Raw genomic sequence first — 21,553 nt, 5'->3', positions numbered from 1 at the left:
AATGGGCATCTCAGCACTGGTACCTGAGTCCTGGGTATTCCTGTGGGTTGCGATGTCCGTGTAATACTCCTGCTCCCTCCTGTGAGCCTCCCATGCTAGTAAGAGGACCCACAATGTCTTTGGTTGATTACACTACTTTGTCTCTGGGTCCAATCACAGTGAAAAACTTAGCTTAAAAAAAAGACCAAGTAGTTGCATAACCTCACTGCCACGGAGACTTCCTTTCTTTTCGTTTAGTGACTTGCACTCCATTCTGGGATCTAGTGACGGGGAGGAAGTTATCAGGCCAGTGTTAGAGAAGATCCCAGGAAAACTCGCAGCAGGTATCCCCTCTCTACAGCAGTCCATCCTCGCCGCTCCATCCCCCAACTGCCACTTGGCGGACAATTGTGCATCTTTTAGACCCCACGGAGTTCTGCCCAGTCTTCTCCAGATGGCCTACCACAGCTTTTCTTCAGATGTTCCATGAGAACTGGCTCCATTGATGTGTTTCCGCAGCAGAATGAAATGGGCAGGACTGAGCGTTAGGAAGATGTGGCGCTGTCTTCTGAGGAGAGACCTGGGGAGGAAGGGGAGCCAGGGCCACGTCAATGAGACAGTCACAGGGAGGGGCGGGGCACTAGGGGGAGAGGGAGATCCCAAGGAGATGGGCCATACTCCTGCCCGCACTGGGTAGCTTTGTTTAATTACACATATATATAACCTGATAGTGTAAACAATGATAGGTTGGCCATTTTATTTTGTATTTCCATGACTTCTAGCATTCCCAAGTTGTTGTTGTTGTGTTTTTTACATCTTGGAAGCACAGTTGTGAAATCCCTCATCCTGGAAGTCGTTCACAGTGTGCCCACAGTCCTGGTTGGAGATGTGACCAGCAAGGGTGGGCTGGGTGCCTCCTGGGAGTGTTGGGGGAGTCCTTTGAGGTCTGCCTGGGGAAGGGTCTTGCCTGCAGATCGGAAGCTGCACATGGGCCCAAAGTACGTCTTGCAGCTTGCTTGACTTTCGGGGGTGGCAGGTGCTGTGGGAAGCAGGGAGGTGGTGCCCCCATTTAGCGTTGTGGTCTGGGCTCTGCTTCAGCCTCACCCCACTGCAGACTTCTTTCTCTCTGCCTTTATCCCCCCCCCCCTCTCTTTTTTTTAACCTTTCACTCCTTTTCCTCTCCTCTCCCTATGACATCAGTGTAATATTTGTTGTGCTTGTTTTTCCCTGTTTGCATTTCTGTCTTCAGGGTGCCTGTTGCCCCATAGGGATCAAGAGGTTTCGGACCCTGAGTGCTCCGCCAATGCCTGAAACTCAGGCCTTCAATAAACACAGGCGGTTGTCTTCCTTTCCCTGAGAGTTTAGTTGCCGTTTTCACAAAAAGGGAGATGGCTAGTGTAGAAACATTGATGCTCGGAAAGCAGCATGTCCAGGCCAAGGGCACAGGTTGGAGAGCAGGTTATGCCTATGGGAATGGGCAGGTAGGTGAGGTTTCTGGACAAGTCTGTATCCGCTGCAGAGGGTCTGAGGGACAGTGCTAGAGATACAAGCACGGCTCCCGCTGTCCCCCTTTGTTCCCATCACACATGGGATCTGGTTGCTTGCCCTCTGATGTGGTTTCTCCTGGGAGGCTGAAGGAATGAGAATTATTCGGTAGCTTTTCATGGCAAGGAATGTGTGATTTGAACAATGCTGGGCCCAGGATGCCCCAGATTCCTCAGTCCACGCTGGCATTAGACAGGAACTATTGGGGGCTGGAAATAGGCTGTGGGGCCCCGGGGGTCAGGCCGATTGTTTGTGGCAACCCCACCATCACCATCTCGCCTCATCCTGGAACCATGGATGCCACAGACAGGAAGGCACCTCTCAAAGTCATCTAGGAAGGAAGGGACCGTGCTGCACTTGGCCGCTCAGACTCCAGGTGGGGTCGGGTTCAACCCGCCCAGGGTGGTAGCTGGCACCTGCTTTGGTCACCTGCCCCTGTCCTTAACAGCTCTCTTGGGAGGGCTTCCATTTGCATTTTGAGTCCATTCTTCTCATTCTGCCCGAATGAAGCAAGATAGAGCCCATGGTCCTTTGCACAGAGTCTTCAAATGCAGGAGAGTGTGATGTTTTCCTTCTGTTTTGGAGAGCCGGAGGGAGGTGGTGTCCACTTTCGACACATGAGGCAAGACAGCTGAACGGAATTTGTAATGGATGAAATATTGGCTCAATTCGGAATTGGTTTTCTCTAGTTTAATGGGGGTAGGAAGGTACAGTTTTGTGCTGAGCTAACTTCATGCATTTTTTAAGCCAACTTTGTTTCAGTGATCGAGAGAGGAATACATGAATAAAGAGTCCGTATTACGCTGTCCATTTGAGATTTCACGTCCCTCAGAAGTGGGCACTACTCTCCCAGTTTGGTAGGCAAGTAGCCTGGACTCACATTTCTAGCCAGAGTTCTGCCAGATGACCCAGGGACACATTTTACAATGCCAAGACCTGCCGTGTCTTCTCATGGCACATGTGACATTTTGGCATATTTGAGCACATTTCTGTCTCGAGGGCAAATCGTGTGTGTTTGCCTCAGCGGGGTTAACTTTCCTGACCAGGTGAGGCCCCTGCAGAAAGTAGCCAGTTCTAAACGTCATGCCTGGGAAGCCTCTGTTCTCATGTCCTGCGACCCTCCTGGGCTGGACATGTCAGTACTAAAGATCCAAGTCCACATTTCTCAAACACTGTGACCCAGTCCATGCCCGTGTGCACATGCTACATCTGAAAAAAGAAAAACGTTTCGTGAAATTACCATGTGAGATACATGCCGATATTTTCTGTTTAATTTTTAAAAATACTCTTCCTGACACACTAAACTGATTTCATAACCCTCTAATGAGTGATGACCTACCATTTGGAAAACACTGATCTTGGGAGTCACTATAGATTAAAGCAAATGGAAACAATTAGCAAGTTAATGCATTTGGGTCATGGTCACACATCTAATATGGCTCAGATTCTTTATTTCTTGCGATTGGGTTTCTCTTTTTTTTATTGTCGTTGATGCCTTCAAAGCAGGCACCTGTCCAGGAAGCCTTGGCTTTCACGTGTTTCTTAATAAGGACCCTTGTCAGTCAGTATGTTCACATCATCTTTCTAAAATAAATTTGATGTTACGACACAGGTTTTTACTTAATGGGTTATTTTTCATAATAAAAGTATAAACAGAGCCCTGATTTATGAAACTGCTCATTTACTCAACAGTTTTTGTGGCATGTTTCCAAGGTTGAGTGAAGGAGCAAATCCACGAGTTGGAGCCGGGGACTCAGAGGTGTCACCTTCCTGCCCTCGAGGAGCTCACCCCTGGAGGGCGTGAAAGGCTTGTGCAGGAAGTACGTTGTGAGAAGCACCCCAGCCGAGGGGCTGGCAAAGGCTCAGTCGGAAAGACAGACTCCAGGGAGCCGGGGGGTGGGGCAGCAACCAGACCAGGAAGAGAGGAGGGCTGAGTGGGGTCTTGCAGGATGCACGGGAGTTCGAGTCGCAGGCCTGCTAGGTTGTGGTGAAAGAAATTTGGACTAGAATCAACGAGGTTTTTAAGCTGGAGCAACATAAGCTCAATTTATTTTAGAGAGCTGTTTGTAAGGGCAGATGGAAAAGGCGTTCTGGAAATGGACGTGCTGGGAAGGGGCCACCGGGCGGGAGGGTTTGGTAAGAGTGTTTTGTTGGTTTTAGAAGAAGGAGGTAGTTGAGGAGCTTGGCCAAGGGAATGGCATGAAGAGAAGAAAGGGCCTGGCTTCTGCGGTGTGGGGACGGCTCAGAACTGCAGGGCAAAGAGGTAAAATAACAGAGTCTGAGGAATTGCTCTGGGTTTCTAGATCAAGTGACTAGACTGGTGGTGATACTATGAACAGGGTAAAAAATAGCAAAGGAAGAAGAGGTAGGTAGACAGAAGAGAGGAGAACGAATTTAGATTTGGGCCTGCTGGTTTGCATTCCTAGTGGACACCCCAGTGGAGGTTCCAGTGCTCAGCGGCCCAGGGCAGGGCTCCTGGAGAGAGGGCACGTTCTTTTCCTAGTTTGGCTGTATCCGCCTGGTCTTGTGGTCCAGGATGAATCACCTCAGCTCTGCCAAGTGGGGAAAGCAGTGTTTAACTTGCTGGGTTGTTACGAGGACTGGGGAAAGGAGCTGTTGAAATCTTGTCACAAGGTAAGTACTCAGAACCTCATACCATTACTATCAGTGATCAGGGTGCGCTGAAAGGAAGGATCCAGAGCTCCCATCTCAGGTTTGCCACAGAATGACACATGTCTTTGGGCAAATTACATCATCAGTCTGGATTTCCTCATTTGGGGGTGGCAGGCGTGGGGCTTGATGACCCCTAACAACAATCCCAGTGTGAAAATTCTGTGGTCTTCTGAATGTTGAGGGGAATAATTTACCGATACATTGGTTAATAAGATGGGGACTTGAATTCACCAGTGTGCAGTCACAACGGTGAGAAGCTAACGAGACTAAGGGCAGTGGGCAAACGTCTACAGTTACACCATACCTCGATTTATAAAACTGCAGGAATATTGAAGGGGGGCTCTGCCTTAGCGTGCTCGATGTGACCCCTCTGGGCAGGGCTTCGGGCTGCTCGGGGCTTTATGTTCACGGTGGTCTGATGCACAGTGGGAAGGGAGTTCAGTGCCAGGCTGCACGGATGGAAACAGAGTGTCCAGATCATGAGCCATCACAGCCTGTGGCCCTTGCCATTTTCGGATGCCATGAGCGTGGTGTTCAGCCCATTCATTGACAGTTCTGTCTTTAATCGTTTACCTGTACCTGCTAAGTGCTGGATGCCAAGGTGGGTGCTGGGGGTGCTGTATTACTGATCAGATGCAGTAGTTGAGGGCCCTGCGTCTTGGGGAGGGCATCGGCAGACCAGGACCGGCCAGAAGGAGAGTGGGCGGGGCTGCAAAGGACCTGGAGCTTGCTGCCAGGGTGTCAGCAGGAAGAAGTGGGGATGCTCTGCTTGGGAAAGGGAAGGCTCAGGGGCACACCATTCTGCCTCCTTACTTAGGAAAGGCTGGCATCTGGCTGAGGAATTAGTCCTCTGATTTACTGCTCCAGAGGGAAGAACTAATTCTATGAGCCAGAATAATGATGATGATGATAATTAAAAGAAATATTATCTACTATTTATTAAGTGCCAGGCACTGAATCAGACCCTGTGCACAGATCACCGACTATGCACACTGTTGGGCATTTATTGTACTCATGACTCAGATCAGGAAACTGAGGCGCAGGGCATTTAAGTCACTTGTCAAGGGGCAGAGCTGGGCTTTGATACCGATGGGACTGAGTTCATGGCCCTGGTCTGCCCCATACCCCATCCACGTTTCAAAGGCGAGGAGCAGAGGCGGGAGGGTGGGGCTTTTAAGGCACAGGTTTATGGGAGTTAGAACTACGAGTTGATGCCTGGGTAGTGTCCAAGCAGAGCTAGTTGGCTGCCTTGCAGGGTCTTCCCCAGGGGGCTTCTACCGAGGGACAGAGACTGGCTTGCTCTTCTTGGGCTCCCTGGCTCCTAGGACAGCCCTGGAGGGAGGGAGGCAGCATGCCCATTTTGCAGGTGGGAAAGCTGCGCTCACAGGGGCTGAGCGGCTTGCCCAAAGTCACATGGTCCCTAAAAGATAGACCTGGGACTCAGACCTGGGTCTTGTGACCCCATCTCATGTACCCTTCCCACTGCCCCACTCTGCCCTCCAGCGCTTTACAGCAGTGAGACCTTCTGTGGTTTATATTAGTCTTTTGCCTGGATTCATGCTGCCTGCTTCTCCCTGCTCCTTTGCTGTATCTGACAGGTTGCCTGGGATGTCCCTTGGGTGCCAGAGCTCAAGACTGGCCTCAAACCGAGGCCTCAAAACTGAGCTCAAAGGCAGCCAATATCCAAGCCGATGGAGCGGTGGTAACACTGTAGGTGTGTACACACATGTGTATGCGTGTGTCCTGGAAGGGCCGTGAGGGGGGTTTGAAACCGGGTGGGGGGGTGCTGTGCATGATGTGGGGTAGGCTAGGAGTCCTGGCAAGTTGGGGCTGGTGGAGAAGGCTGACAGATCCCGAGGGAATAATGGTCTCTCTTCCTGCCCCTTATCAGCCTTCCCCTGGGGTTCTGCTATCCCTTTCTGGAAGGCAGGCAGGGAGGGAGCAGATTAGGGAAGTTAATTACTCACATAATTCACCCAGATCAGACAGGCTTTCTGCCTAGGAGATGCTCTGCTGATGGAATGAGGAAATGGCTGTATTTGCCAGTTCTGGTTACTGACGGAGGGTATTGGAGTTAGGGAAGCTATCGGTACACCCTACCAGGCTCCCTGGGGAGCTGGTGCCTTGTTCTTGGCCTTATGTGAGTGAGCTCTTCGCTCTCTCTCTCCCTCTCTCTCACCCTGTGGTTCACTCTCCACAACCCCGTTCGCTCCCAGCCCCCTGCCTTTTTCTGGAAGCACTGGAGTCGGCTGGGGCTAGATGGTCAGACTTGGCTCATTCACTCAACAAGTGCTTCCTGAGTCACTGGCACGTGACTGGATGCTAAGGGGACACAGCAGGAACTGACTCGCGCTCAGCTCTCTTGCAGCTGACGGTCCATTTGCAAAGATGAGCCCAGCCCATTCGGGCTGCCCAGACTGAGTCAAGGAGACCACGTGGCCGGGGATGGGGAGCGGGAGAGGGCAGGTGTGTGTCAGGGTCACAAGGAGAGGGAGACCTGTAACTGGGCCATCAACCTGAGGAGCCTCCCTGCCATGGGAGGGGATGCTGACTGAAGCCTAGTAATCAGGGCAGGCTGATGGAGAGCTGAACGGGGCCACGGAGCCCTCCCTGAGGCTGGGACAGCCACTTGGGGGCCGGGTCCATGACAGAACGGGGCACACAGGGTCAGAGCAGATGATGGTGTGCCGTCTGGAGCCGTCTCAAGGGCTGATGGTGGGAATGCTGGGTATCCACTTTGTCAGCTCGGCTGGGGAGCGGGCATATCTGAAAGTGAACAGTCCAAGGCTGTATCTTTGATGACACATGTGGGAGGGAAAGAGAAGCTTCCCCAGAGTGACCTAATCCTACATTCTGTTCTGCCTCCCCGCGCCCCCTCCCTGCTCACATCTGTGAATATGGGCTGGGGCTGACAGAGTGGTTTTGGCAGATAGGTCCCTGCTAGAGAGGGGAGCTTTTGGCCAGGGCTGTCTTCCCAGCTGGTGTGACTTCAGATTCCTGACAGAAATGTCTCAGGGTGACTTTGGTGATTACGTGCACATGTGTCTTCAGGAGATGAACCAAAGGGAGCAGTGGGGGTCTCGCGCCCAAACAGTGTCCAGGCCTGGAGGGTTTTGCTGGAGGCAGTCGGACTTGTGATGCTGCTTGAGTTGGGAAAGGAAGGGCTGCCAGGGGTCCTCCGAGTTCAGCACGCTCTAAGAATTCCTTGAACGTTTTATTACCAGAGGAGGTTATCATGGTCCTGCTTCCAGGAATTCTGACTCCATGAGGCCAGAGTGGGCTCAGGAATTTGCCTTTGGTCTCAGAACGCCCAGGGATTTGGAAGTAGGTGGCCTGGGAACCTCACTGAGAGAAATGTGTTTGGAAGGGAACTCGGCACTTGGATAGGGCACAGGACCAGGGCTGTGGAGCCCGGTGTGGCCCCTCAGTGACGGGCTCAGTGCAGGTCTCGTCCCCTTGGATACGGTGATGTGTGTGGCCCTTCTGCCTCCCAGGACTTCAATGAGGGTGAAATCCTGGCTTAGGTGAAATCCCTTTGTACAGTATACACTTCTGTAGATGCAAGTTGCTGTCATCGCTTTTACAATTACAATAAAAATGTTACGAGGAGTCCGCCTGGGTTGACTGAAGCCAGGGAAGCAGGGGAGGAGAGGAGAGAAGTGAATTGGATGATCTCTGAAGACCCATAGCTTCTGGGATCTTTTTCCAGCCAGAAAATTCAAGGAATTGCCCTCTCTCTCCCCCTAATCCAGGTGGCGAATCTATTTCTTTACCATGTGGGTGGCTACTTCAGTCTTGAGATAGATGGGTAGCAAGAAGAGAGATCCCCGAGCTCCCTAATTACAGCAGCTTCTGGATCCCCTTCCCCTTTTCCCTGGTGCTGATGTTGCTTAAACTGAGCAATTAGAGCTGTGTGGCAAGCTCCTGGTACAAGTGACCCAGCCTGGTTTTGCTAATGTCCTGCGGCATGAGGCTGGGATGGGGTTAGCCTGCACTCAGAGCTTCTGTTCTGTGCATCACTTCTTAAGCCAGCTCCCTGCTGCTGGCTGTCCCATGGAAGGGGGTGGCTTAGAGCAGGGCCTCCATGTTGCACAACATCAGGAGACATGCTGCCCAGAGAACACAGTGTCACTCTTCCCTTGGAGGTGGGTAGTGGCAGCCCTCTCAGGAAGGGTCGCAGCCTGGAGCATCCCTGTTTTGTTGCTAAACTCTTCTGCTTCCTTGCTCCTGTGGTCTTTATTACCAGTTTGGGTGCCTGATGAGGTCACTCGAAATGTGTATGTTTTTGTGAAGAATGCTAATGATAACAGTGATCACGACAAGTTTGTCCTGTGACCACACTTGGTTTAGGAATACATGTGGAAGCAGTCGTTCAGTAAACAAGTGTTTGTCGAGGGTGGCTGTGTGTCCTGCAGTGTGTAGAGTCACTGAGGGGGACTGGAGTCGGGGAGAGGGGTGGAGAGAGGGACCCAGTGAATAGGCCATTCTCAGATAACAGGATGCCAGCTCCCTTCATTTGGTCTGCATTTTTGGTGTTTCCTTGCAATGTCCAGTCCTGGGTACCGTGTTAACTCCAGCTCTGTTGGAATTTCGAGGTTGTCCAGATGGGGCAAGGAGTTGTTTCAATGTGGAAACACAGGGGGTCACATTCAGAAATGGAATCTGGGTGTGCCTAACGCAGCTCTTGACTCACTTGCCCCATTGCTGGTGGGTTTGAGGGTGTGGACCGGGAGTTTCCCGTCCCTCCACGGAAGGTCTGGTGGTATGTAGGGTGGCCGACACTCCCTTTCCGAGCTCCCCAGGTCAGCACTCTTAGTGAGTTAGTTGCTTCTACCTTCAGCCTGGGCCTCCGGCCCGCTGTGGCTACGTGCTACAGCTGGGCCCGCAGAGCTTAAAATAGCAGTATGAGCTGGCTGCTTTGCATGTGGGGAGCCCGCCTGAGGCGTGATGGGGCAGCTGCTTGGAGTTGGGGCTCCACTGGCTCCAGCCACTGGGGTGGGGAGCACTTTTGGGGATTTTCTTCTAGGCTCAGGGCTGGGGGAACAGGGGGTGGTGAGTTGGGGGCTCAGGTGTGGGTGGTGCAGAGGGGACGCAGGGAGCTAGTCTTTCCTAAGATCTTTTAAAGGAATGACTCGAACCTGACCACAGAGCCTCCTACCACGGAGCTCAGAGGCCTTTGGCTTGGTGTCCTGTCTGGCCTTCGCCCTGGCCCTTTGTACTGCTCAGGGTTAGCCATGTAGGGCCCCATTCTGGCCTAACTGAGGGGAGAAAATGTGCTCAGAGGTGGGGTTGAGGGTGCTGCTGTGCCTGGTCATGGTGGCAGGATCAGCACAAGAATGCAGGCATCCCGAGCCCAGTCGGGCAGGCGCTGACCACTGGGCTCCCTCAATCCCTGGCTGCCTCCTCTTGGGAAACCAAGATGGCACCCAGAGGATCAGGCAGGGGCATCCTCCAGGCATTCCTTGGTCCAGCAAGTGCTTACTGAGTACTTGCCCCAGGGGAAAATAGCGAGGAATGAAGCAGACCCAATCCCCGCCCTCACGGAGCTTCACAGGGAGAGAGATCGTAAGCAATCAGTTAACCGAAAAGTAGAGGCATACCCTGTTCAGTTGTGTTGTGCTCTGGTGCACTTTGCAGATCCTGCATTTCTCACAAATTGAAGGTCACGGTAGTACAGGAGCTAATTTCAGTTGTCTTTCTCTGGTGATTAGGCCACCTGTGGGGCACCCCAAAAGACCAGACAAGAGGAGTGCTCCACCCCTTCCCTGTGACGTGTCTGGCCAGCGTTCCAACTCCCACACCATAACCGTGGGACTTTTCCTACCAAGGGAGAGGATGGGACAGGGCTGGGTTTCTTCTCCTGGCCGTGGAGTTTTTTCTGGAGGGAAGGGAGCTGCGCTGTGGTTTGCTGGAGCCCATGGGCACTGGCTCTCAAGAGCCTATTAGTAAATGATAGGAAAATTTGCCAGCTGTTAAGCCATGGGTAGCCTGAAACTGGCCATGAAAGGAGGATTGACACCGTGGAAATTGGCAAGGACTACAGATCATGGCTTTTCCCACCATCTGTGGTCCTTGCCAGCAGAGCTGGTTGTTACACATTTCTCAGCCCACCCCCGGCTTGTCATCTCCCCTCTACCAGGACTGTGGCTTTGGAGGACGGGCCTCTGTTTGCTCTCATTGGGTAAAGCACATACACGTGTTCCTGCCGTGTGAAGTCAGAAAGCACGAGGGCCATGCCGGCTGAGGGTGTGATGTGAGCAGGTATTGGTGTGTTACCCAGGGTTGATGGGGCTCGTCCCCTGGTGCCACGCTGTGGGGCTTCTCCGTCACTCCTGGCTGGACCATCCCGATGCATGGGTGCTCTCTCATCTCATTCTGTCCCTTCCCTCAACCTCCTTCTGTGTACAGAGCACACCATATGCAGGCCTCCGTAGGGGTCAGCTTTGTGCGGCAAAGTAGGTCCGCTCGCTGTAAGGGAAGATCAGTGGGTCAGCAGTCAGGAGACATGGGTTCAGTCCCAAGTCTGCCACTAACTCCTGTACCTCTCACGTGCGCTCTTAAACATGGAAGCCCCTTGAACTAGCTGGGTCACAGGTCTCTGCTCACTGTGTTCGGGCATCTGGGACCCCTCTCCTCTGCCCTCCTTCAGTGAGGATGGGGGCTCAGCATGCATCCCATCTTTTCTAGGAAGCCTTCCCACATAAGCCAGGCCTCCCTGGGCAAGTCCTCTGAGCACTCAGTCTGTAATTCCCGCTCTGGCATGTGTGTGTGTGTGCTTCTGTGGCCGGCTGCCCTTTCATTTTGTTGCTCTTTCCCCATATGGACCATTAGGTACTAAGGGTTAATGCTTCTCAGTAACACCCACCATGGTGGGCCCAGTATGGTCCTGTCAGGGGAGCTCAGGCAGTCATCAGTGATTAGTAACCAGTATAGCGTTCTTTGTGGAGTTCCTATGAAGCCGGGATGGTTCCAGTGTATGTGTGTGTGGATGGCAGGTTCCATCCATTGGATAAAGCAGTTTCCCAGGCAATGCCTCATCTGGTCCTCACAATCATATCCAGCCCCCTGTTCTCAGACGAGAAAATGGAAATGTGCTTATTCACTCATTTAGACAATCTGTACTGTGCTCAGAGAGCTATAAGCCTCTCACCAAGGTCACAGCAGTAGTCAGTGCCAGAGTGAGGCCCTGGGCCCCAGCCCTTCATCCTGCCTGGCTCCCTACAGCACGAGGGTTTGTCCTGGGCTCTCCCTTTGGGAGGCAGAGAAGGCTGTAGAGTCGAGTGGAGCGTGCATTCATGGAAGGATCGGGGATAAGCCAGGTTGGATGCTGGTCAGGCCCAGGCTTCGGGGGTGGAGGGAGAGAGGGGCCGTGCCAGTGCTCAGTGCCTGTCCCTGCTGTGTCCGGCCGACCAGCCAAGGCTGCAGGCTGGCATTTCCTCTGGCAGTGGTGTGGGGGAGGGGAAGAGCAGGTGTGCCCTGGCATCTGGCCCGACTGGGATATGAAAGCACCCCTTGGGGCCAGAGCTTGGGGGATGAGTGACACGCAGCCACCCAGACACACTGGGCCTCGTGGAGCACAGCCGCATTCTCTGAGCTCCAGGCTGGACATCCGAGCCCTCCGCTGCTTCAGGAGGTGGCCCAATCTGGTGGGTGACACCATAAAGGGCCTCCAGGAGGGAGGACAGATGCTAGTGATTTAGCAAGGTGAGTCCCCACCAAAAAGGCTGAGGGCAGTGTCAGGCATGTCCAATGCATGGGTTGAGGTGAGTATGTATGGCGGAGGCGGGGGTGAGGTTTGGGGGCCATGTGGATGGTGTTGAGGGATTCGGTTAATTTGTCTTCACATTTCTGGAGTGTTCTCCACATATCAGGCTAGTTCTGCAAGAGGATCACAGGAGTGTTCATCACCTCAGGTCTTCCTGTTGTCTTGTTGGAAGACTTCCATGCAAACAACCATGGTACAAGGCAGAGTGAGATTAGTGCCCCAAAGAGAGGTTAAGAACAGGAAGAGGGCCTCTTAGTTTGGGGGATCTGTAGGATCAGAGTTTCATTCATGGAGGACGTGACATTTGAGATGAGTCCTGACCTGCCTACTACAGACAGAGATGGGTGGGGGAGCCGTCCTGGGTGGAGGGCAGGCCATACACCAGAGTGTGGAGACAGGAAAGTGGAGACATGTCCAGAGAACTGTGAGGAGCTCCTACTGCTGGGGGAATAGGGCACAGGTCAGAACTCATGGGAAAAAAGGCCCGCAAAGTACAGTGTAGAAGGTCTTGAATGCCAAGCTTGAGTGTGTGTGTTAAAGCCCAGGGAGCAGGCAGCAGATTTGGAGCTGGTGTGAGGGGGCAGTATGGCAGCCCGGAGCCCTGTCTCTGGTCCGCGATGGTGGCAGCCTGGGGCAGGGGCCATTAGGAGGAGGATGGGAGGCAGTAAGGGCACTGTGGCAGGGGGAGGTGGAGCGGGGCTGGCAGTCTCCAGGAGGGAAGGCCGTGACGGGGAACGTGCGTGTGTGCCCACTGCATGCTGGGCATGTGTTGGGCAAGTCTGGGTCAGGGGCCATGGCTGGGTACGTGTCACGGAAGATTGGGTTACAGCAACTCCGCTGGGACAACCTGGCAGGCTTTGGAAGAACATGCAGGACTGCAAAGGGTCTGATTCATGACCATTCTCGTCTCTGCTACTTGGGAGACAAGAGAGGGCTGGGGTGGCTGCTTCTCTGAGGGCCCTCAGCTGGAGGTACCCTGATGGACTCAGCTGCATAGATGTGGGGTCATGGGCAGAGGCAACAGAGATGCCCTGGGGTTTTGGCCAGCGCTGCTGCCTCACTTTACCGAAGTGGCTGGTGGCAGTTTGGGGACCACCAGCAGCTTCATGCACTATGAGACTCGTGAGTCCTTCGACAGCCAGCTTCTGCCCAGTAGGGTTGCCCAAATATGCCTTCCCTCACCCATTCAGCACACAACGCTCCCTCCTCAGCTCAGGTGGAACTCGTGCAAGCTCCCTTCCTGTGAGGGGTCAGAGCCGGCTGAATCGGGGCGTGTTTCCCCCATCTTCTTTAGAGCATCCCAAGTGCTCCGCACACGCTGCTCTTCCCGACAATGGTCCTAGGCCCAGCGGAGGGGCGGAGGGGCGGAGGGATGGAGGGAAGAGGGGAGGCAGCAGGTGGCAGTTCCTCAATCGGTGGATGGGTCCCAGCTGCAGGGCCGGCTTCGCAGGCAGGCGGGACGCTAGGTCAGAGAGAGCTGGCCTGGCCGGCAAGTCAGTGCCCTCCATGGGGTGGTTCAGGAATATTGGATTTGCTGGGTCAGTGAATTTCCACTGGTGCATGGCAATAAACCTCGGGCTTCATCACACTTCCCTGTGCCTGGCAGTCTGGCCTTATCTCATCCTCCCGGAAGCCACCTGCCCTCTTTGATAAGTCCTTATAACAAATCCTTTCTTTCTCTCGGTCTCCCTGGAGTGAATGGCTCAGTGTGTGCTTGTGTGCGGGTCCTGGTACATCTGTCCAGCACAATGCCTTGCACACCAGGTCCTTTTAGGGAATCTCACAGGGATGCTGATGGGGCTTAAAATAAAGATGGTGCTGGTTGGGGACTTTGTTGGGAAAAAGGGCCTGAGAACCTAGGGTGGGCAGTACCCCAGTGGGCCACCAGCCTGCTCTTTCAGGGCTCGGTCTCTGCTGTTCCTTCCTACTCTGTACACCTGCTCAAAGAAAAGACTGTTGTCCTTTGGGACAGGCCACTCTTGCTCTTTGCATAAAGACTTCTCTGCTCTAAGCCAGGGTGCATTTTTCTACAGTGTGGCTCTCCCTTGCTCAAGAGCCCCGCTGAGACCCTTGCTGCTTCCCTCACGTGCTTGGAGGTGTTTAAGAGCTCCTGCGTGGGAGCCAGTGTGCCAAGGGCTGGAACGCAGAGGTGATGGGCACGGCCAGTGCTCTCAAGGAGCACATAGACTTGGGCTCGGGGAGGTCAGTGAACAGGCAGTGCCGTGCTCTGATGGACTCTGGAGCTCCAAGGACGGGCCCCAGACTTCAGGAGGAGGCCACATGGATGCCACCTGGGCGGTGAAAGTTAGCCACTCAGAGCATGTGGGGAAAGGGAGTTCTAGATAGAGGACACAGTGACTTTGATGTGTGTTCATCTTGGTGGGCATGTAGGGGGAGGAGGGTGCAGGGGTTGGAGGTGACAAGAGTGGGGGTGGGGAAGCCCCTAAGCATCCAGGGTCATCTCTGCTCCCTCCCACGTGGACTTCCTGTGAAGCTTTGTTTTTGCTGGATATGTGGACATGCCCTTCCTGGATGTCTGGGGCACTCTCTCTCTCTGCTTTCTCTAGCCGTTTCCCCTTCCAGCAAACTCTTCCTCTTACCTCTGCCTGACTGGTCCTGCCCATCTTCCCATTTCACAGGTGGGAATAGCAGGGCTAGAAGTTGGAAAAAGCCTTGAAGAACCAACTAGTCCAAGCTCCTTGTTTTGTAGTTGAGCTAGAGATCACATAGGTAGCTAGTATCCTGAGGTATTGTTGCTTAGATGGCCTGAAGTGACCATACAACTGGAAGTCCCTTCTTTGTGATCCGGCTTGCCGTGTGCACACCCTGCGATGAGCTCCCATTCATTTGTTATCAAGTGTTAATTGAGTCCCGCTGCTGGTCAGGCATTGTACTGGGTACGCAGTAGTGAGAAGAACAGACCCAGTCCCTGCCGTCCTCAGTTTGTGGTCAAGTAGGAGAATCAGGTCGCAAACTGTCACTCAAGGAAACAGGCTTCCAAACTGGGACGAGGGCTAGGCAGGAAGAGGCCAGTGATGCTGAGACTGTACTCTTGATGGGCAGGGGAGCTGCAGTGTAGCCTGCAGGGGCAGCCAGCAAACTGGAAGAAACTTCTTTGAAAATCTTTGCAAGAGCTCAGGGATGAGTAGCAGTAGGTTGGACAGTGAGTTGAGAAAGAGTGTTCCAGGCAGAGGGATGAGCATGGGCAAAGACTCAAGGAGAGGTAAGTTCAGAGGGTTCTCTGGCAGGGGCATAATGAGCACGAGGAGAATCTTTGCCAGCGGAGCTAGACAGGTAGGCTGGGGCAGGGGGTGCCAGACCTTTAGGCTGGTTCAGGAATTTGGACTGCAGTAGTAAAGTAGACTAATACACACACACACACACACACACACACACACACACACACACCTAATCTCAGGAAAACAAGGGAGCACGGTGAGGGAGAAGACAGTGTCAGCTGCCCTGTGAAGAGGACCCTGGGGCCAGGGTGGGGCCGGGGGCTCTGTCCCAGGCTGCAGCAAGAGTCCAGGTGAGACACGGGTTAGGATGGGGTCAGGGCAGTGCCCGTGGAGACAGAAGTAGAAGGTGGCTCATTGGAAAGGACTTGTGTTTGATCAGAAGGGGAACAAGTGGCACTGGGGAATCACGCATGAATCTTGGGTTTTGGGCATAAACAGCAGGGTGAGTGTTTGGCTGTTGATCTAGAAGGGGAGGCTATGGCCAGGGGAGCAGGGCTAGGGCAAGTTCAGTTGGTCCAGGGCACGTGGAATTGGAGCTGCCTGGGAGGCAGCCAGTGCGGCTGCTGGATGGGAGCTGGGTACATGCACTTGGGGCTCAGAAGCAGGGGCAGGCCCAGGTGAACATGTAGGGGACATCAGCAGGTGAATGGCCCTGGAACGGATGGGATGGCCAAGTGCAGGTGTGTTGGGCAGAGGGGAAGGGGGCCCAGAACTGAGGGGGAGGTGCTTACCCCTAGAATTGGAGCCACTGACTATTGTGCATCCATTACGTCGTATCTTTGTTCCCTGCATTGTACGTCAATGGGGACTGTGACCGTATTTACTCTAATAATCATGCTGGTAATCATAAGAGTGCCTCAATTCCTTTAAACATTTCTGTTTTGGACATTGTGCTGTGTACATTGTGGTTTTCACCTTTAATCTCGGTCTTCTTCCTGCCTGGGGGAGTGTGCATTATCATCTCCATTTTGTGGTTGGGGAAACTGAGATATGGGGGGAAGTGGTCGTTCTAGGTCATCCGGCAGTTCTGGAGTCACCTGCTCCAGAAGGGGTTGGGACTCAGATCCATTTAGTCCCAAAGCCCCGAGGGTTTCCACGCCATTACTTCGCTAGAGCCCGGCCCTCCATGGCGGGGTGGGATGGCCGTTCAGACAGGGGGCACTGATGCCATCTGAGCACACACCCTGGCTTCTCACAGAACCGGGCCCCGCTGGCCCACAGCCACTCGGGCATGTGGTATGTGCTGAGTGGTGCTGGTGTTCCTGACGGTCCAAACACACCTTCCACCTGGTTCCTTGCAATCTGGAGGCCTGACGTGCAGCACTCCTGACCGGGTCATGAGCAATACAGTTGGTCGACAGCCGTGACCCTGTCTCCTCAGAGTGAACTGCCCGCAGGGTCAGCAGCACATGCTCTGACCAGGATGCTCACCTCACTTCTTATGTGTGGCGTGCGGACACACAGCTAAGGGACCCTTCACAGTCATGGTTTCTCAGTGGCCAGGAGTGGTCCCTGACAGGGCTCCTAACAGCCAGCACTTGGGCTCTGAGACGTGACCACAGCTCTGGGGAGCTCACAGGGACTAGAGTTCAGCAGGGACTCAGCTGGAGGGGGACCTGCATGGTCCTTAGAGCTCCTCCAAAAGGCGTGGCCTGCCGGGGATGGAAGGGGTCCGTGCGCAGCTTGGTCTCTGTCTGGTTCCTGTTGGTCTTTCCTGTTTTCTCCCTCTTGTCTTTCCCCAGTCTTCCTCCAAAATGGCCCCTGATCCAAAGCTTCTTTATCTATCTGTCCCTTTCCTCACCATGCTGCGCTGCTCTGTGTCGAGGATACGGCTGTGAACAAAATAGTTGACCTTGTGGCCTTTCCATTCTGTTATCTGTAGTTGGGAAATTTAAATTTCCTGAGTTCCCTCATCAGGTTCTGATGGCCTCAGATAGCCTGCTTTCCAGGAACAATTCCATAGATTTCTGGCTTGGGTCCCATCCTCTGGTTAATCAACTTGGGGCTCTCAGGCTCTCCTTAGAACTCAGGACTTAGGTATGGTGGTCTTCCCTTCCTCTCTACCTGCTGACACATTCTGAGTACCTATCCCATGGTGGTCCCTGTGACAGGCCCCGGGGTGGTGGAAGGTCGGGGCGGGGCGCAGGGACGAGGTGATTCAGATTCAGCCCCTCCCTCCTTTGGGTACCCAGTGGCCAGAGCAGAGGCATGTGGGCAAACTATAATTGCAGGCTGAACAAACAGCTGGGGACTCAGGAGGGAGGAGCAAACCTCTCCCCAGAGAACGAAGTACCGGGTCACCCTTGGTATGCTGTCCTGAGCCATTCTAACGGTGGACCTTGCCTCTGCAGCCAAACCCTCTTTGCTTGTGTGTTTTCCTTACAAGTCTCAGAAATTAAACACATAAAAAAAAAAAATAGAACTACCCCTAGTTCTTTTTTTACTCTGATCTTTTCACTGGTATTGTTACTGTCCTCCCTGAATCCTGGCCAAGTATGGGAACGCATGACCTTGTAGCTGTTTAATTTCCCTGGCAAAGAGCCTTGCTCTGGCCTCTGGACCCTCCTAACCTTTCCTTGCTCCTGAGCCTTCATGCACACATTGTGGGATATGGGCCCCCTGCTTAGGGACATTCTTCTCTTTTGACACCATTGGTAAATTGTTTGTTTAGCAATTAAAGCATTTTCTGTATTGCTGAAAAAGATCCTAATTTTGGAGTTTAAAAACTAGGATGGGCTAAGACTCCCTTCTCCTACAGCAGTGGTCCATCTCACATGTTCCTTAGGATAGCAAGTGCCACCTCGTGTCTAACCTAAATTCTCCGCAAGGCTGCCCTGTTTGAGGTACAGGATACCCCATGAGCCATGCATGCTGCTGATCACAGAAATATTCAGTGCAGGTCAGGAAGGGGATCTGTGTGGGCCCATGAGCTCTGATTGCGTGTGGGTGAGTGAGAGACCAAAGCTGAGAGCTCTGGCTCACGCTGCAGGCCTGAGAAACTCAGGAAGAGGCAGAGAGAGCTTGGCATTTACTCTGAGCCCACATCTCCCCAGTTGCCAGTCAGCAGAGACGTTGCATGTTGATTTCACGTATTCACTTCTCTTTCTCCCCTCTGGGAATTCTGGACTTGCTTCACTTTTTTTTTTTTTTTCGTTGTTGTTTTTAAAAAAAAAAAAAAAAAGGCAAGGCAGCTCGGCCTTGTTCACATGCTCAGAGATCCTCAAGGGCAGGCTGTGTCTTCCAGCTCCCCTGAGCATGGCAAGCAGCTAAGGCTCAGGGGTGGGCAGGAGACATGGGGCCTCAGGCCACCTTTGTTCTCTGGTCATTACTTCTGCACCCACAATCTCAGAAGCTGGGGCAACCACAGCGGCGGATCTTCTCACCTCTCCATGCTGCAGGCCCAGCTTCCTAGGGCACCGGTGTTGTCATGTGCTTCCACTGCTTGGGGAGCTCCAGAATGAAGTCCAGACTTTTCCTGTGTCATGCAAAGCCGTGCCCAGTAGCCCACTTTGACTCCCAGGCACCTTCTCCCGCTCCAGGCAGGCCTGGCTCCTCACTGCCCCTCAGTGTACCAAACCCACGCCTTCCGGGGTGCCCTCACACTCTTCTCTCCCTGGCCACACCCACTCCAGGGGGTATAAGGGACAGCTCTTTGCTGGTCCTGTCATGGAACTGGCTGTATCATTCTTCTTTGGGCTTCTCTATGTACAGTCTTGGAGTGGGGGCAGAAGGCTTTTTTTTTTTTTTTTAAGGTCCTTTTTTAATGAAGTCCTTTTCTCTATGACCTCTCATCAGGACATGAAATTTCAGATTCTCTGTTGTGCTTGTAGATTCTGCCTTTTAGACTGGAAGATTCCCATGGTTGGGAACTAGGTTTTGAGTCCAGGAGAGTGAAGAAATGGGCTTTGAAATCATACAGTTTACTTACCTGTGAAATGGGAATAATAATATCACTATTCTATAGGGTTGGCGGGAAGACTCAGTTGCTGTGTGTGATCTGGTGCCTGGGATATAATGAGGCCTTGCAGTTCTCTGTTGTTCTTAACATCCTGATGATGATTAAGCTGGGTGCCCTGATGGGACATGACTGAACTTTGTTAATGGACTGAGGCCTTCAATGCCCTCCCGACACAGGTGGCCAGGAGTGACCAGAACTTTTATACTGGGCAGCCTCCTCTTCTTACCTCCTCCTTCATCCTGGCCCATCAGGGCCTCCACTGCTGAGGAAATAATTACTGGCCTGAATCCACTTATAATCAGGAATGAAGGAGGAACGATCTAGGGACAAGGCAGATGCTATTCTTACTGAACAAGGTGTGAGTTGATGAAAAAAAAAAAAAAGAGAGAGAGAGAGAGGAAGACATTAGGAGGGGGCCAGCTTGGGAGGGCCCGTGCTGACACCAAGTCTTTCTGAGGCTAGTGACACCAGGCCCTTGAATTTGCTCAGTGCTTACAAGGCTCACATTGGTCTTGCATCTGCCAGCTCACTTTATTCTGCCGACACCTCTCGGGGGGTAGGCTCTATTAATCCACATTTTAAAGAGGAAGAAATAGTAGCTCAGAAAGGCAAAACCACCTTGTCCTTGATCATACGGCTCAACATTGAGCTCAGAGTGAAAAACAGGTCTCCTGACTCACAGTCCAGCTGGTAAACGATCTCTCCTGCATCAAAGAAGTAATGTTATGAGAGCCAAGTGGCAGCCGGGAGCGCATGGGAGTCGGTCGAGGCTGAAGAGGACAAAAGGCGTCAGCCATTCCAGTCAGGTGGCAGTGGGGTCAGTAGGGAGCCAGCCAGACACCTGCCTCTCATCTGTGGGTAGCATCCAGAGGGCTGTTGTGCCCAACCAGGAGATCAAGGTGCCATGGCCATGACACTCCCTAGGTTTCACTGCTGGGCTGCCCTCTAAGTGGGGAAGGGGCTTAGGATAGTAACACCATTGCAGGTCCCTTTAAAGAAGCTGAGAGCCAGCCCCTGCTGCCTCTGAGCCAGAGAGGGTACAGACTCCATAGAGGGCCACCCCAGTGGATCCTTGAGGGTCTTCAATTCGCTCCCATTGGAATAAGTGTCCCTCTCTGCCTCCACCATAGCCAGTTATGTCCCTGCTCATCACCTTGGACTAGATTGTGTGTGTCTGAACGGCGGGGAGCAGCACGCCTTGTATCTGTCTCCTCAAGGGGCCTGGCTCAGCACATAGCAGGTGTGGAATACATGTCTGATGGGATCCAGGTTGGACATATCATACTCCTGCTCCCCAGGGAAGGCAGGAATTCTTCTATCCAGTCATCCTTGTCTAGCGCCTGCTAGAGGCCAAGCCGGGTGTTGGGTGCTGGGGTACTGAGCTTCAAAAATACGAAGCCCCTCTCAGGGGTTCTCAGCACTCTTTCTGCTGACAGAAAGGAAACGTGGGCTCCTCACCCCCCCCCCAAGTCTTTTAGTTGTCTTTGTTTGCCAACTATGGTCTCTCCTGATCAGCTGTGCAGATTTACGCACAAGTCCAGGGGACACAGGTGCAGTGTTTTACGGCAGGGTAAAGGGCTCCTCCTGGGTGTTCCCTAGCCCCTAGCAAGAGCATTCTTCTTGCTGTTTCCTTTGACCAGCCCCTTTTGTGCAGTCCTCATGGGAGAGGACCCAGCCTGGGTCCAAGAGCACTCCAACGTCACCCTTGGCACAGGCAGGATTCAGAGGGGCAAGGCAGGACACTACTTCTGCCACCTACTCTTCTCAGCCCAGCTGGGGTCCCAGCGAGCACGGCATCCCACCCGGGAACGCAGGGGCGGTGGGGGTTGGGGGGGCTCGCGCAGCTGCAGGAGTCTCGCGGAGCCGCGTGTGTGCTGGAGCGTGCGCGCGCGCGCGCGGAGGGGGCGGGGAGGCGGCGCGCGCCCCGCGGAGGCCCCAAGCGCCTTTCCCACACCTCGCCCCTCCGCTGCGGTCTCTTTTCCCTGCGTGCGGTAGCCAGATCCACGTGTGCAAAAGCGTGTGCGCGCGTGTGTAGTGGAGGGACCGTGTGCCTCCACTGGCCCCGTGTGCACAGGGGGCGGCGGCCAGCTCGACAGTGGCCGCGCTTCTTTCCTCCTCCTGTCCTCCCCAGCCCTCTTCTCTGGTTTCCTTGGGTCGTTGTTATCTCCAGCCATTCCCTTTCTCTCGCCGCCCCCTTTTCTCCCGTGGAAGAGACCAGCGCCTTCCGATGAAGGTTCTGGTTCACCCCCAGCTCCGGAGCCCTTGACATTTAGCGAGGGCTCCCGGCGCACTGGTATAGGCACACAGCAGAACGCTAATCCTATTAAAGATAATGTGTCATTGGGGAGGGGGAGGCTGCCCGCCCCCTGGCAGGCCCAGTGCTCATTGGCCGAA

General features: G+C 53.6%; 1 protein-coding gene across 4 annotated transcripts in view; it reads left to right on the top strand.

The window, feature by feature from the left end:
- TSPAN9 (tetraspanin 9) overlaps nt 1-21,553 on the top strand; it is a 192,299-nt gene that overhangs the window by 86,143 nt on the left and 84,603 nt on the right. The gene's annotated exons all lie outside the window — the stretch shown is intronic.

Source organism: Mustela putorius, unplaced genomic scaffold (genome assembly GCF_011764305.1).
Source record: "Mustela putorius furo isolate JIRA1106 unplaced genomic scaffold, ASM1176430v1.1 tig00003988_pilon_pilon_pilon, whole genome shotgun sequence".
In the NCBI taxonomy this organism is placed as follows: Eukaryota; Metazoa; Chordata; class Mammalia; order Carnivora; family Mustelidae; genus Mustela; species Mustela putorius.
Note: the sequence above shows the minus strand (reverse complement) of the source record. Positions and strands in the feature narration are given on the sequence as shown.